Source organism: Triticum urartu, chromosome 3A, assembly GCF_056163025.1.
Source record: "Triticum urartu cultivar PI428250 chromosome 3A, HENAU_Tu73, whole genome shotgun sequence".
Lineage (NCBI taxonomy): Eukaryota > Viridiplantae > Streptophyta > Magnoliopsida > Poales > Poaceae > Triticum > Triticum urartu.
Genome location: NC_141875.1, coordinates 9,675,097 through 9,690,025, shown reverse-complemented (window position 1 = coordinate 9,690,025; position 14,929 = coordinate 9,675,097). Strand labels below are relative to the sequence as shown.

The following is a 14,929-nucleotide window of genomic DNA, read 5'->3' as shown; positions in this document are numbered from 1 at the left end:
CCCTAAAAAGGAGGGATCACGGTCAATGGGGGAAAGGAGGATATCCCCCCCCCCTTGGTGCGCAACCCCTGGAGGCTTGGAGGAGGTTCCAAGACTCCTCCCCACGCCTATAAATAGAGGAGGGAGGGGTTGGCCGCAGCATCGGTGTCCGGTTGCTTGCCGCATCCCTCTCGTTCCATACGTCCCTCATCCGCGGAGTTCTTAGCGAAGCTCTGTCGGATTTCCGCCATACTTCCACCACCACATCGTCATGCTGCCAAGATAGATCTCATCCACCTCCCCCCCCCCTTGCATTCTGTATCAAGCCGCACGTGTGTTCAATGCAAAGGCATCGTTCGTGCGGTGCTACATCGGATTGATCCGACAAAAGTACGACTGCATCACCCACGAGCATTAGATCGTTAAACGTGTGTGTTCTACAAGGGTATGTAGACCTTTTCCCACTCGTGCTACCATCTAGTAGATTGGATCTTGGGTTTATTCGTTCTCTCATAGGAAAAAAAATTTGTTTTCCTTGCTACGAATCCCATCAAAATTATGATCCCAAACTGTTGGTGTAGCGATAGCAAATATGTGGCAGCATACGCAAAGAGAATCTAGATGGGTGTACATGAGACGATGATTTTTCCATGTCCAGGCCCTCGAGATGAAATTCATGCCATTAAGATGAGGTAATACCCCACTTCCTTCCTTTTTAGATTGTATTGATGGTTGCTTCGTAAGAGAGCTAGAGTTTATGGTGATACCTATTCACGATGATGATGATGATGATGATGATCGGGAGGCCACTATCTCGCCTTCTTCATTAGGAAATAGTGGGAGGAGTGGTGCCGCTTATGAAGAAGAGGGATACAAACAAGGCAGTAGCTTCGACGTCTGTCGTTCAACGGTCTCCTCCTCCAATGGTGAGAGAGTACATGGTGGATGGTAGGTATTCTTAGTCCTTGGATCAAGGTATTCACAAAGAGCAAGTTGTTCCAGGTAGACACCATCAAGAATTATGCTGAAAAATCACATAGAATTATCAGAGTAGAAGAACACTCCAATAGTTAGGTAGAAATGGGGTGGTTGCGAACCAACATGTGGTTCGATGGTTAGGAGGACAGTGGTATCCCAGTCCACCAGAGTTCAAGTCCTACACTTACTGGTGCTCGTACTTTTCTGTATTTATTTCAGGCCTTCCGCCGATGTGCGTTTAGTGCGAGGAGACGTTTCCGTGGACTATGAAAGCGTCTGTGGGAACTTCGTCAATCTTAAGATGATGTGTCGACTCTGTTTTCCGGATGTACTCATAGGGATAAGTGTGCGTGCGTGTGTCCATAAGGGTGAGTGTATGTGCATATATATGAGCGTTTGTTTCTATACCGTGTTTAAAAAAATAGGATTGTGTTGAAATTCTGCGTAGAAATGGAAGATATTTTAGTAGGCAAATTTATGCTTCAAGAGATACTTGTGTAGTGAACTGGAATCAGCATCGTCGTATGGCATCAGCATCGTCATATGGCATCGCCTTGGAGAACACAAGTATCTCTTGAAGCATAAATTTGCCTACGATTCGAGCCCATGTAGGTGGACGCAAGGTAGGATTACATGGGCTCGAGTCGGTTTACAATTTACATTTATGTAAAATACATGATTTGTAATCCAAGACGATGATGCGTCCTTTTATTATTATTACTAGTCGAAAGCACGTGTTCTTAATTAAAATTTTCATAGAAGAAGAAAAATTTAAATATAAATGAAGCACTTTTTATATGGAGTTTTAACTTCGCAACCTCTTGCCGAGTTATAATGTTCATGAACAAATTTGATTTTCTTTTATTTTCAAAACATGTAAAGAGTAATTTTGGTTAAACACTTAGTTGACAAACTTGTTGTTAATATCTCAAAACGGTAAATCACATCATGAGATGAAAAAATATCAAAAAATTAATCATCTCCATGCATTCTACATCACTTGGACGCAGATGGAATATAATGCATTCTACACCATGCATATCCAATATTTTTGCGAAAAAATGGGTATGTATCAGTCCATATATACATATACATGTAAATGAATGGTAGCATCGTAAAATTCATGCAAAAATGTGAGAACAGCCGGTCCACTTAACATTTTTTTACCTTTCGACATTTTTTTAGAAACACCTTTTGATTATATTTGAGAGGTACCCGCTCGACCTTTTTTTTTTTGAGAAATACCACTCATTTTTTGAGGGAGTTGAGAAATACCACTCGACCTTCTACGTCCTGCCTTACCAGCTAGGCTAAAATATGGTTTTGGGCTGACAGTTGGAACTGGGCCAACTGTATGAAGCCCTACTAAGAAATGCCAACATCAGATCAGCTCCCTGGCTGTCTAAAAAAAATCAGCTCCCTGGTACTGGCTGTCGAGCGAGTTCCCCAAAAAAAAAGACAATCGAGCGGAGCGGAGTGCCACCGCGCCGCCGGCCCGACGGCCGGACTGCCATGCCGCCGACACTGTGCACGACCCGACAATCCTACAGTCGCGCTCGCCTAGCCCAGTCGTTATCAGGAAGCATGGCGGCGTCCAAATCCAGCAGCCACTGCCGCACACGCCGGCAGATGGCACACTCCATGCCTCCACGGCTCCGACGCGATGGCGCGGGAGATACGGTGTACATGTGAAGTCTGGAGCCTACCGTGGGTTGTGGAGTCTCTAGAAGGGCGACTTGTTTTCAGGTTTGGCGGGAACGGGTTGGGTGGCGAATCCGAGTGACACAGGTCGTTCGATTTAATAGAGCTGATGGGTACAGATGAATCTACACTGGAAGTAACGGGTAAAACAAGAGAGAAGAAGGTAGATTCAAATATTAAAAAAAAATGTGTACTGTAGTAGTAGAGAGAAGGACTCCCAGTCGTCGGCCTGGCCCACCCTGTAGCAATTGGGCTGCGTTCATCCTCCTACGCGCTATGTCATTGTCACAAACCAAGCCCGGTTATGACAAATAGACGGGTGTCCACTAGCGCTTACCGTTGATCTCTAGTCGTTGGAGGCATCCTCTCCTCTCCTCTCCTCTCCTCCATCCATCCAGTGGCTAGCTGACGATGATAATAAACACATCTATTTCATAGAAACTTCTCCGTAGAGGAGAAAGTTCGACATTGAAATAAAGGGGAGCATGTGTCGCTGTGAATAAACCTTGCGACGATTCTTTGGCCAAAGAGATGCGCTCTCCTCGTCTGATAATAACATAACGCCATGAATAGACACTCTGTAGCCTTCTCGATGCCCGGCTGTGAACGGAAGAAGTTGAAAGAGACCCAGAATATCACCCCCCATGTGGAGCACAGCGTACAATACAATGTGAGACCAAAAAGCAGGCCATGAGACAGGTGAAAGCAACTGTCGTGAGAAAAGTTGGTATACCATTCTTTCTTTCTTTTTTGGCGAGTCTACTCCCTAGTCTTCCACAGGGTCACAACATTACAATTTGCAATGTCCCCTTCAATCACCATTACAGTACTAGTCGTTGATCTATGCACGCAACTTGCGTGCATATATCATTTTCTAACTGTTAAGAGACAAGATCAATGTTGCTGTCGCCCGAAATAAATGACAAAATTATTTACTTTTAGTTTGTTAATCTGATTTTGGGCACCTTTGCACTATCCCGTTTTCTTCTCGACAAGGCCTCCAAAATTAGATCAACGACTAATAAAACTTAGCGAGCGACTAACAAAATCAATGACAAAAAGATTCTGGAAAGAAGAGAAGATGTGTGATGGTGCCAAGTAGCGTACAATCTGAGACGAAAGGAAGATGAGAGAAAAAAGAAAAGCCACTTCAGATGGACAAGACCGGGATACGCGCTCAAGACAGCTCACAGTACAGCCAAAAGCAACCGTGACAGTAGTTGATATACCATTCTACATAGGCGACTCTACTCCCAGTCCCGGTCTTTTTCTTTTTCTTTTTTACGGGTGAGTCTACTCCCAGTCTCCCACACGGCCATAACATTACAATTTACGGTGTCTTCTTCAGTCATCAAATACTAGTCATCGGCCTAGATAATAATATGTTGATATTTGATCTTTGTAACTTGTAATACCATTATAAGTTTTAATAAGAAGTGACGTTCAATATTAACTTCTTTAGGAAATAAGGATGGTCTTTCAAAATACATGATGAACCTTTTTTCAAATACACGTTGAACATTTTTTTTCATTTTTCAAAATGTCATGAACATGTGAATATTTTTAAATGCCATGAACATTTTTTCAATGGTGCAAAATTTTCTTTAAATTTGTGCAAACAATTTTTTTTACACTATGAACCTTTTTTCAAATACACGTTGAACAATTTTTTTCATTTTTCAAAATGTCATGAACATGTGAATATTTTTAAATGCCATGCACATTTTTTCAATGGTGCAAAATTTTCTTTAAATTTGTGCAAACATTTTTTTTTACACTGCACGGACATTTTTTAAAACATGTAACCATTCTTTCAATGGCAGAAACATTTTTTTGAAATGTACAAACATTTTTTAAAGCCACGAGAACAAAAATTACATTCCACAAATAATTTTATAATACGCGGTGTGTGTGTGTGTGTGAAAAATGCAAGCTAATGAATAATATGACTAAAATTCATGGGTAGGTGTAAGTGATTTTATCGACATTGAAGAAAAAAATCACAAAAAGTTCTGAATAAAATCTATGGAAAGCGAGCAACCCAAACTCGGTGAAAACAAAAAGAAGTAGGTCACACCAAATGAATTTCAGAGTTTCATAGTCGAGAAGGGGGCTTGCTTTTGCCGGTGGATCAACGTAATAAACTTTCTAATGGATCAATGGCCACTGCTACATGTACAGAATTTGAATGGACATTTACACGACAATATTGAATTGGAGGGCAAAAGAATCGTGTGGCCCGAAGAAACAATGGCTATGGTCGCGCAATCACGACCTTTTTCTTATCATTATTCGGTAAATTTTCCATGTCCACACAAAAAGGAACGTCGTAAGAAAAGCGGCCACAGTGGCGGAGACAGGCCTTGGGCAGCTATAGCTATAGCCCTAGGCCTAGTAACAACACCCCTTGTAATTTCTTCACAGAAAGTACAGAAATCATAAATGTTCATCGCTCAAGCTAGCTTTGCCTCAGGCTTAATACAGTGCTAGCTCCGCCACTGGTCGTCGAGAATAGATAAGCCACGACGGCATGGGAAGAGACCTGCTTCAGAAGCCAGCGACGTGGTCAGCAGCTTGCTAGGAGGCAAATGCTAGTTCTTGCGAGCACCGAGAAACTGGAGAGGCACTCACCGTGTCCAAACTTGATGCAGATCAGAAGCTCTATGATGCATATAGCCAGTGAAAGCCAACACAAAGATCCCACCTTTTTAACAGGTTTCCTGAAATCATTTACCACATAATACTACTACTTTTCAGCATGACTGTCTCAGTTTCTCACTGTTTCTGTGAATATGTGAGAACAGAAACAAAGTAGAATTTGTGTGATTCACGCCATACTTGGGGCGGTTCTTGTATTCACAATATATAGGATTACATGCCTTGCTAGTCAAGGTGAATCAAAGCAAATCCTCAACCGAATCATACAGTAATATTCGGTGGGATATTGTGCTAGTTTCCTATTACATGAAATATAGACAAAAGGAATACTTTAACATCCCCCCTCAGCTTGTGCGTCGTACGGAAGCAAGCATAAGCTGGAACGAAACTCAGAGAAGAGTTGTGAGGGCAATCCTTTTGTCATGATGTCAGCATACTGATGCGAGGATGGCACATGAAGAACCCGGACCTCACCAAGCGACACCTTCTCCCGGACGAAGTGGATATCAATCTCAATGTGCTTAGTACGACGATGCTGGACCGGATTAGAAGCCATGTAGACAGTACTAACGTTGTCACAGAAGACAACAGTGGCAGACGTCAGAGGGTGATGAAGCTCCCCAAGAAGCTGACGAATCCAACAACACTCAGCAACAACATGAGCAACCGCGCGATACTCCGCCTCGGCACTGGAGCGAGACACTGTAGTCTGACGTTTGGACGACCAAGAGACAAGGTTGTCACCAAGATAGACGTAGAGCGGCGCGTGTCAGGGCACCCAGCCCAATCTGCGTCAGAGTATGCAGTAAGTGCTGTAGAGGAGGAGCTCGAGAGGTGCAAGCTGAGGTCCAGGGTCCCCTTTATGTACCGGAGAATGCGATTAACCAACTGCATATGAGGCTCTCTGGGCGCATGCATGTATAAACAGGCCTGCTGAACTGCATGCGCGATATCTGGTCGCGTGAGTGTCGAATACTGTAAGGCACCAGCGTAGCTCCGATACTCGGTGGGATCGGAGAGAAGAGGACCATCCTGAGCTGAAAGCTTGCACTTAGTGTCGATCGGAGTGCCAGAGGTGTGACAATCAACCATGCCAGCGCGGCGAAGGAGCTCCAAGGCATACTGTCGCTGAGAGAGAACCATGGCCAAGGATGTCCGAGTGACGGAGATGCCAAGGAAGAATGTCAAGGCACCAAGGTCCGTCATGGCGAACTCGGAGTGGAGCTGCTGTGTGAGGTGATGTAAGAGTAGATCCGTCGAGGCAGTGAGGACAATGTCGTCCACATACAAGAGTAGGTAAGCAAGGTCTGTACCACGCTTGTAGATGAAGAGGGACACATCCGACTTGGAGGCAACGAAGCCAAGTCGATGGGCAAATAGAGCGAACCACTGGTACCAAGCGCTTGGAGCCTGCTTAAGACCGTAGAGAGACTTGTGTAGGCAACACACATAGTCCGGACAACGAGCGTCGACAAAACCGGGAGGCTGCTGGCAGTAGACCTCCTCGTCAAGATTGCCATGGAGGAAGGCATTCTTGACGTCGAGCTAGTGGATCGGCCACGACTGAGAGACCGCAAGGCTGAGGACGATGCGAATCGTGGCGGGCTTGACAACGGGGCTGAATGTCTCATCAAAATCAATGCCCTGTTGTTGAGAATAGCCTCGTACCACCCATCGAGCCTTATACCATGCAAGGCTGCCATCCGAGTGGAACTTGTGTTTGAATATCCACTTTCCTGAAACAACATGAGCACAAGGAGGACGGGGAACAAGAGACCACGTCCCGTTAGTAACAAGAGCATCAAATTCCTCGGTCATAGCATGACACCAGTGTGGGTCATGGAGTGCACCCCGGTATGTTTTGGGAATAGGAGAGGGAGTGGAGTGGGTAGCGGAGAGATTAAGACGGTCGACGGGCTGGAAGAGGCCACGCTTAGCACGAGTGACCATGGTGTGGGTGTTGGACGGGGATGGCGGCCGGTGCACCATGACCGGCGGGGAGGAGTCAGGGGACGCCGAGCAAGGGGAGGGTGTCTGGCCATGCGGGACTGCATGCGTGGACGCGGGCGGCGAGGTAGTCTGCGAACCAGAGGAGGCACGGGACTGATCTGTCGTGGGGGTGGATGGGAATCCATGCATGGCGGGTTGCGGGCTGTCATGCATGACGGGTTGCGGGTCAGCATGCATGGCAGGTTGCGGGCGCGTGGAAAGGCCAGGCTAGTGGCTGGGCGGGGAGCGCGCAGGAGAGCCAGAGGAGGGGGTGCAGGCCGGTGGGGACTGTTTTGCTGGGGTGTGGATGGGTGCGTTCGGTGGTGTTGCATGCAAATGCATGTTGGGTAGATTAGGGTTAGATGGTGTGTGTTGCGTGGTGGCCATGTCTAGAAGAAAATCTAGCGCGACCAAGGGATTGGTGGGACGGTCGACCGAGTAAGAGAATGGAAAGACAGTCTCGTCGAAGATGACATGGCGAGAGATGATGACTCGACGCGTAGAGATATCGAGGCAACGGTATCCCTTGTGATTGGACGGGTATCCGAGGAAGACACAAGCAGTGGACCGAGGAGCGAGTTTATGCTTGGCCGTAGCGGATTGGTTGGGATAGCATAAGCAACCAAAGACACGAAGAGCGGCATAATCTGGTATTGTGTCGTAGAGGCGAATGTAGGGAACCGAAAAGCCAATGGATTGCGAGGGGCGTATATTGACAAGGTATGTTGCCATTGCGAGAGCCTCGGCCCAGTAGGAGGGCGGCATGGAGGATTGGAAAAGGAGAGTGCGAGTGATGTCGTTGATCGTGCGGATAGCACGTTCGGCCTTGCCGTTTTGGGCGGACGTGTAGGGGCATGAAAAACGAAGGTGAATATCGTGAGTGGAGAAGAAAGAGGTGACCGTGGAGTTGATAAACTCGGTCCCATTGTCGGCTTGCATGGCTACAAGAGTACGTGAAAATTGTGTGCGAATGTAGGCAACAAAATTAAGAAGAATCCCCGCAGTGTCGGACTTCTTCCGGAGAGGAAAGGTCCACATGAAATGAGAGTAATCGTCAACAATAACTAGATAGTACTGAAAACTAGAATTACTCAATATCGAAGAAGTCCAAAGATCACAATGTATCAACTGAAATGGTTCGACACTTATTGATGTAGACCTAGCGAAGGGCAAGCGCACGTGTTTGCCAAGTTGACAAGCATGACAAACATGCGACGCTGCCTTATTACAGGAAATAAAAGAGTTCTTATGAAGTTGGGACATGGCGTCACGTCCCGGATGTCCTAAGCGACGGTGCCAAAGCTCGGTGGAGGTGGTGGCGACGAGTCCATGGGTGTGGTGGTGGATGACCGATGGTGGGAAGACGTAGAGGTCACCGAGACTATTGCAGCGAAGAACCACGGCCTTGGTGCGAAGATCCTTCACAGAAAAGCCGAGGGGGTCAAACTCAATAGAACAAAGATTATCAATGGTGAAGCGACGAACGGAAAGTAAATTCTTGATGATGTGTGGAACAAGTAATACATTGCGAAGGAAGAGAGAACGAGTGGAAGTGGGTATAGAGGTGTGTCTAGTGTGTGAGATAGGCAAGGTAGAGCCATTGCCCATGGTGACAACGGAGGAGGAGGGAGAGGGTGTGAGATGGTGAAGCATACCAGGGTCCGAGGCCATGTGCGCTGTGGCTCTAGAGTCCATTACCCATTCGCCCACTGTCGAAGGAGTCGCGGCGTTGTTGAGGGCAGCGAGGAGGGCGGAGCAGTCCCACGCCGGAGAGCCGCCGTAGGCAGGAGTGGGCGGCGGGTTGGTGCCGAAAGCCTGGCCGTGTAGCGGGGCGAGGGAGGTGAAGGCCTGGGCCGGCGGAAGGACCGGGGGTCGTGGCCCGAGGAGGCCAGCGCCGGCGTTGGGTCGTGCTGTCAGGGGCGCCTGAAGGAGTTATTGGGCCTGCCCCGTATAGGGATTGAAGCAGACCCAGGGACCAACAGACGAGGGCGCCCCCTTCTGGAAGTGCCCGTCGTGGGAGTTGGGATGGCCACCCCCGCCGTTCCCGCCGCCGGAGCCCTTCTTCTTCTTCCAATTGCCGCTGTTGCGTTGTCCGCCGGAGGAGCCACCCCCGGAGGCGTTCCCGTAACGAGGGTCGTCGCTGCCGTGTCGAGCGCCGTCGCCACGGTGGTGTCCATGGGGAGGCGCACCTCCATAGAGTGCCGTCTGGTGCCCAATCGCGGCGGAATTCGCGAGCTGGGTTTCACGAAGGGTCAGCAGCGATCTCGTCTGGCTGAACGAGGGAAGGGGGTTCTGCATGATGACTATCGTCGTGATGTCCGAAAACCGCGGATTGAGGCCACGAAGGCAATTGAGCACAAGTGTCTGGTCGGAGATGGGGGTTCCAACATCGCCGAGGGCATCGGAGAGCGCCTTCAAACGGTGGCAGTAGGCGGTGATGGAGAGCTCACCCTGGACGAGGCCGGGGAACTCCGCTTCAAGATAAACGGCGCGGGTCATCTGATTGTCCAGAAACAGGTTGGTGATGAGTGTCCAAGCTTCTTGCGCCGTCTAATCCTCCGCCATGATTATGTCGAGGATCTCATCCGAGATCGAACCATAGAGCCACGAGCGGACAATATAGTCCTCGCGAACCTAGTCGGCGGTGCGGTCCGCCTCAGAAGTGGTGGTGTTGACATGGGAGAGCAGATCGTACTTGCCGAGAAGCACGTGGATGAGCATCCTCCACTTGGTGAAGTTGGAGGCGTGGAGGTCCAGTGTCACTGGGACATGGGTGCGGACACTCGCGACGTTGACAGCGGGAGACGCAGCGGCGAGCATGACGGTGGTCACCAGGGCACCGGTGGTGGAGTTCATGGAGGTGGGCAGGGTGGAGGAGCAGAGGGAGGAGTCGGTGTTGGACATGGCTGGACGGTGCTGCGAGGAGGCAGGGAGCGAGCGGGGCGATCAGGGAGGATCGTGCGTATCTGATACCAAGAAACAAAGTAGAATTTGTGTGATTCACGCCACACTTGGGGCGGTCCTTATATTCACAATATATAGGATTACATGCCTTGCTAGTCAAGGTGAATCAAAGCAAATCCTCAACCGAATCATACAGTAATATTCGGTGGGATATTGGGCTAGTTTCCTATTACATGAAATATAGACAAAAGGAATACTTTAACAAGAACTGACAGCCAAGTTACATTGGTGCATTATTTTGCACAGAAGCATGCAACTATTATCTACTCCCTCTGTTCTTATATTTAGGAATGGAGGGAGTAGCAGGAAGTACCCACTAACTGACGCGCGTGCAGAGTCATTTAGCATGTCAATAGTAATACTATAATACAATTCAGTACGCAGAGCGTACGAGTGTCCAAGAAAAACGAAAAATTCTGCTCTTCGAAAAGCAATAAATGCTCACAGAAAGATCCTATCGCATATTTTCCAGGTCTCAAGTCGCGACGGGGCTATTTTCGGGTCATAATTTTGGGGTGTTCACATAAAAACTGTGCATTCGCTATTCGCAAGCTGTCTGAAAATTTTGCAGGCATCAGCCGATTTCGCGTGGGGAAGACAAGGTGCCGGGTTGAAGCATAGGTGGCCAACTAGGAGGGGAATGTATCCGGTGGGAACGTATCCGATGCACCAACACTTGTGGTGCTACTGGTGCACCGGATACCGTACAACACTTTAAAAATTCTGAAAAAAATCAAGCACATTGACATAACATCAATGTATGTCGTCATAAAATTTTGTATCTAAATTTGAAATATTTTTTAAGATACAAAAATAACAAAATTGACATCAGTGTGATAATGGGCCAAATCTAAAGCCCAACTTATCTTACGTACTATTTAGTGTTGAATTTGTCATTTTTGTTTTAGGAGCTGTGTTTCGAATTTCGTCTTGAAATTTTGTGACAATATTCATTAATATTGTGTCAATGTGCTATATTTTTTTCAAAAAAATTCAAATATTTAAAATGTGCGACTTGAGTTCGGTGCACCGGTAGCACCACAAGCACCGGTGAACCAGATATTTTCCCTGTATCCGGTGCACCCGCACTTGTGGTGCTACCGGTGCACCGGATGCCATAGAATATTTTTAAAAATCTGAAAAAAAAAATTCTACCATGTTAACACAACATCAATGTATGATGTCACAAAATTTCGGATAAAAATTTGAAATGTTTTTTGAGATAAAAAATAACAAATTTGACATCAGTGTGATAATGGGCCAAATCTAAAGCCCAAGTTATGTTGTGTACTATTCAGTGTTGAATTTATCATTTTTGTTTTCTGAGTTATGTTCAGAATTTGACTTGAAATTTTGTTACAACCTACATTAATGTTGTATGACTGTGCTAATTTTTTTCCAGAATTTTTTAAACATTTTAAAAGCACAATTAGAGTCCGGTGCACCAGATATTTCCCCCAAGTAGGAGGGGCCAGGGGCGACACGACGACATCAAACCAACGTCACATTAATTCTGTTTTTCATTTACACTGCAAATGAGTTTATTTTAATACTTAAATTTACTTTAAAAAAATAAAAACTGTGATTTTCAAACAAGTGTTAACATGGTATAACAGAATGTTGGCGCAATTGAATAAATGTCGATAGCTTTCAGAAAAAATTGTTCATGGCAATAAAAAATTGCTTTTGCATTCTAAAAAATGTATGTGAAATTTACGAAAAATATGTATACAATGTAAAAAATTGGTTTCTGTCATATCAAAAGATGTTTTGTACCATAAAAATACTGTACGTAACTTTTTAAATAAATCTTCCAACATTGCAAAAAAAAATGTTTCTCGCATTTAAGAAATATTCGTGTAGTATTAAAAGAACTATTACCATTAGAAAATAGTTTGAAGGTGTATTTATGAAAATGGTAACCATGTAATGAAAACAATACGTATCAAAATGAAAATGCATATCATTTATTTGAAAAATCTTCAACTAGTATCAAAAAATGTGTTAAATGTAATAAAACTAGCTGTGTGTTCAAAAAAACAAAAACATTCAAAACCGACAAAGAAAAAAAATGAAAAGCAAAGAAGTCAAGATAAACAAAGAAAACCTAGTAAGAAATAAATAAAATCAATGTATAACAAACAAAACAAGAAAAACTAAACTAAACTGGTGAGAAAATGCAGAAAATAAATTTGTAACAAAAAATGGAAAACTAAAGAAAGACGGTGAAGAAAACAAAAAAAATGATGAAAAGGAAGAAAAAAGAAGAAAACAAACAAAGAAAACCTGAGCAAAACGGTAGAAACCGGACAAAGAAAACCCCCGAAGAAAAAAACTGGCCAGAAAAAATAAAAAAAAAACTGCCAACAAAGGAAAAAAGAGAGGAAAATCGCACGAACACATAGAGTCGTTGACAGTCACAGTGTCGCCCCGCCAGTGACGAGGGGAGCATACATCTAGCTGTAACGAGTTATAGCTCCCCTGCACAGCGAGACCTTCTAAGCAACGCATCACATGCCGAATTAGCGCATAGCGCTCGCGCGAACGGTGGCCCATTTGTGGCTGGTTTGCTCCATCTCTTGGGCTGCATCGCTCGATTCGCTTCCTCGCTGACAGTCCCCGCAGGCGTTCGCTCGCCTTGTTTGCTTTTTTTCGGTTCTGCTTGTTTAAGACAAACAAATGTCTATCAGTTTTTATTTTCATGAATTTGAAAATGGCACATGGATATAAAACGTTTCCTGAATTTAATAAAGTTATCGAACTCAAGAAAAGTTCATGAATTTGTAAAAGGTTGATGTATTCTCAAATATGTTAACTATTTTTTAAAATATTTGTGAATTTCAAAAAAGTTCACAAAGCGGAAAAAGTTCATGAATTGAAAAAATGTCCGCCAAAGTCATAAACAAATTTTAAACTCAAAGAATCAATTTGGAAAAGTTTATTAATTTGGAAAATACCGTCAATTTACAAAATGTTCATGGATTCAAAAAACGTTCATAAATATTAAAAACATCAATTTGAAAAAACAATCATGAAAACTAAAAAACAATCATGAATATGCAAATGTTCACAACTTAAAAAAATGTTCATAAATTTATAAAGTGTTAACGAATTTATTTCTATGAATTTTATAAAAAATGAAAAAACTTTCTGAACAAGCCAAGGAAAAACAACCATGCAAAAAAAATGGGACGCTCCAGATGGTTCTTAAGAACTGCTGCATAAGGGCTAAATAGGATTCTTTCCCCATCCCCTTCGTTCAGTAGACTAAATAGGCCGCTGTCCAATTCTTTTCCCACCGGTTTATTTGGTGAGTTTTTTTTCCTCAAAAAAAAAATAGTGGCTAAGTGTTTTCGGTGTATTTTTTCTCACAGTTCTTGTTGTTTTGCTTTATAAATTTTCTTTTATTTCTGGTTTTTTCTTTTTTGTTTCTCATATTTGCTATCAAAAAATCATGAATTTTTTTTTAATCACAAGCAATTTTCAAATTCGTGAAAACAATTGTATTTACAAACTTTTAGAAAATTCCAAATGTTTATAACTCATGAATATGTTTTCAAATTTTGTGACTTTTTTCATACTTGAGAATTTTTCTTAAAGTCAGGAAGTTTTCTTATTTAAAATTGTGAAAAAATAATAATTCATGATATTTTTCAAAATTGGTGAATTTTTTCAGATTGAACTTTTTAAAAAATAATGAACTTTCCCAAATTCACAATATTTTTTGTTTAAATTTTTTAAAATTTGTGATTATTTTAATTCGTATACTTTTTCAAAATTTACAATCTTTTTCCAAATTCATGAAAAAAATTGAGCCCACAAATTGTTTTTTGAATTCCCTTTTTTAATTTGCAATTTTTTTGTTGAATCTATGAAACTTTTTCAAAAGTCAACTATGAAATTTGGCGTACGAGCAGGAGATGGGCCCGCCCATGGGAGATGGCGCATTAGGTGCCGCTGCGGTAGCGGACGCTTGTAGGTGAAGCGGCGCTTAGTACGTCGATTAGGAGCTCTCAAAAATATTGGCTAGGTATCTGGGTTTTTTTAGACAAACTGCAAAGCTTTATTACATCGTCACAATATTTACAAGGACGAAATCAAGTTCGTTGGGCTGGCCTAACCAAGCATGGAGGATTGGAAAAGGAGAGTGCGAGTGATGTCGTTGATCGTGCGGATAGCACGTTCGGCCTTGCCGTTTTGGGCGGACGTGTAGGGGCATGAAAAACGAAGGTGAATATCGTGAGTGGAGAAGAAAGAGGTGACCGTGGAGTTGATAAACTCGGTCCCATTGTCGGCTTGCATGGCTACAAGAGTACGTGAAAATTGTGTGCGAATGTAGGCAACAAAATTAAGAAGAATCCCCGCAGTGTCGGACTTCTTCCGGAGAGGAAAGGTCCACATGAAATGAGAGTAATCGTCAACAATAACTAGATAGTACTGAAAACTAGAATTACTCAATATCGAAGAAGTCCAAAGATCACAATGTATCAACTGAAATGGTTCGACACTTATTGATGTAGACCTAGCGAAGGGCAAGCGCACGTGTTTGCCAAGTTGACAAGCATGACAAACATGCGACGCTGCCTTATTACAGGAAATAAAAGAGTTCTTATGAAGTTGGGACATGGCGTCACGTCCCGGATGTCCTAAGCGACGGTGC

General features: G+C 44.2%; 1 pseudogene; it reads right to left on the bottom strand.

Annotated features, from left to right (window-relative positions):
- Positions 1–8,686: 8,686 nt before the first annotated feature.
- Positions 8,687–10,200, bottom strand: LOC147977731 (uncharacterized; annotated as a pseudogene).
- Positions 10,201–14,929: the final 4,729 nt, after the last annotated feature.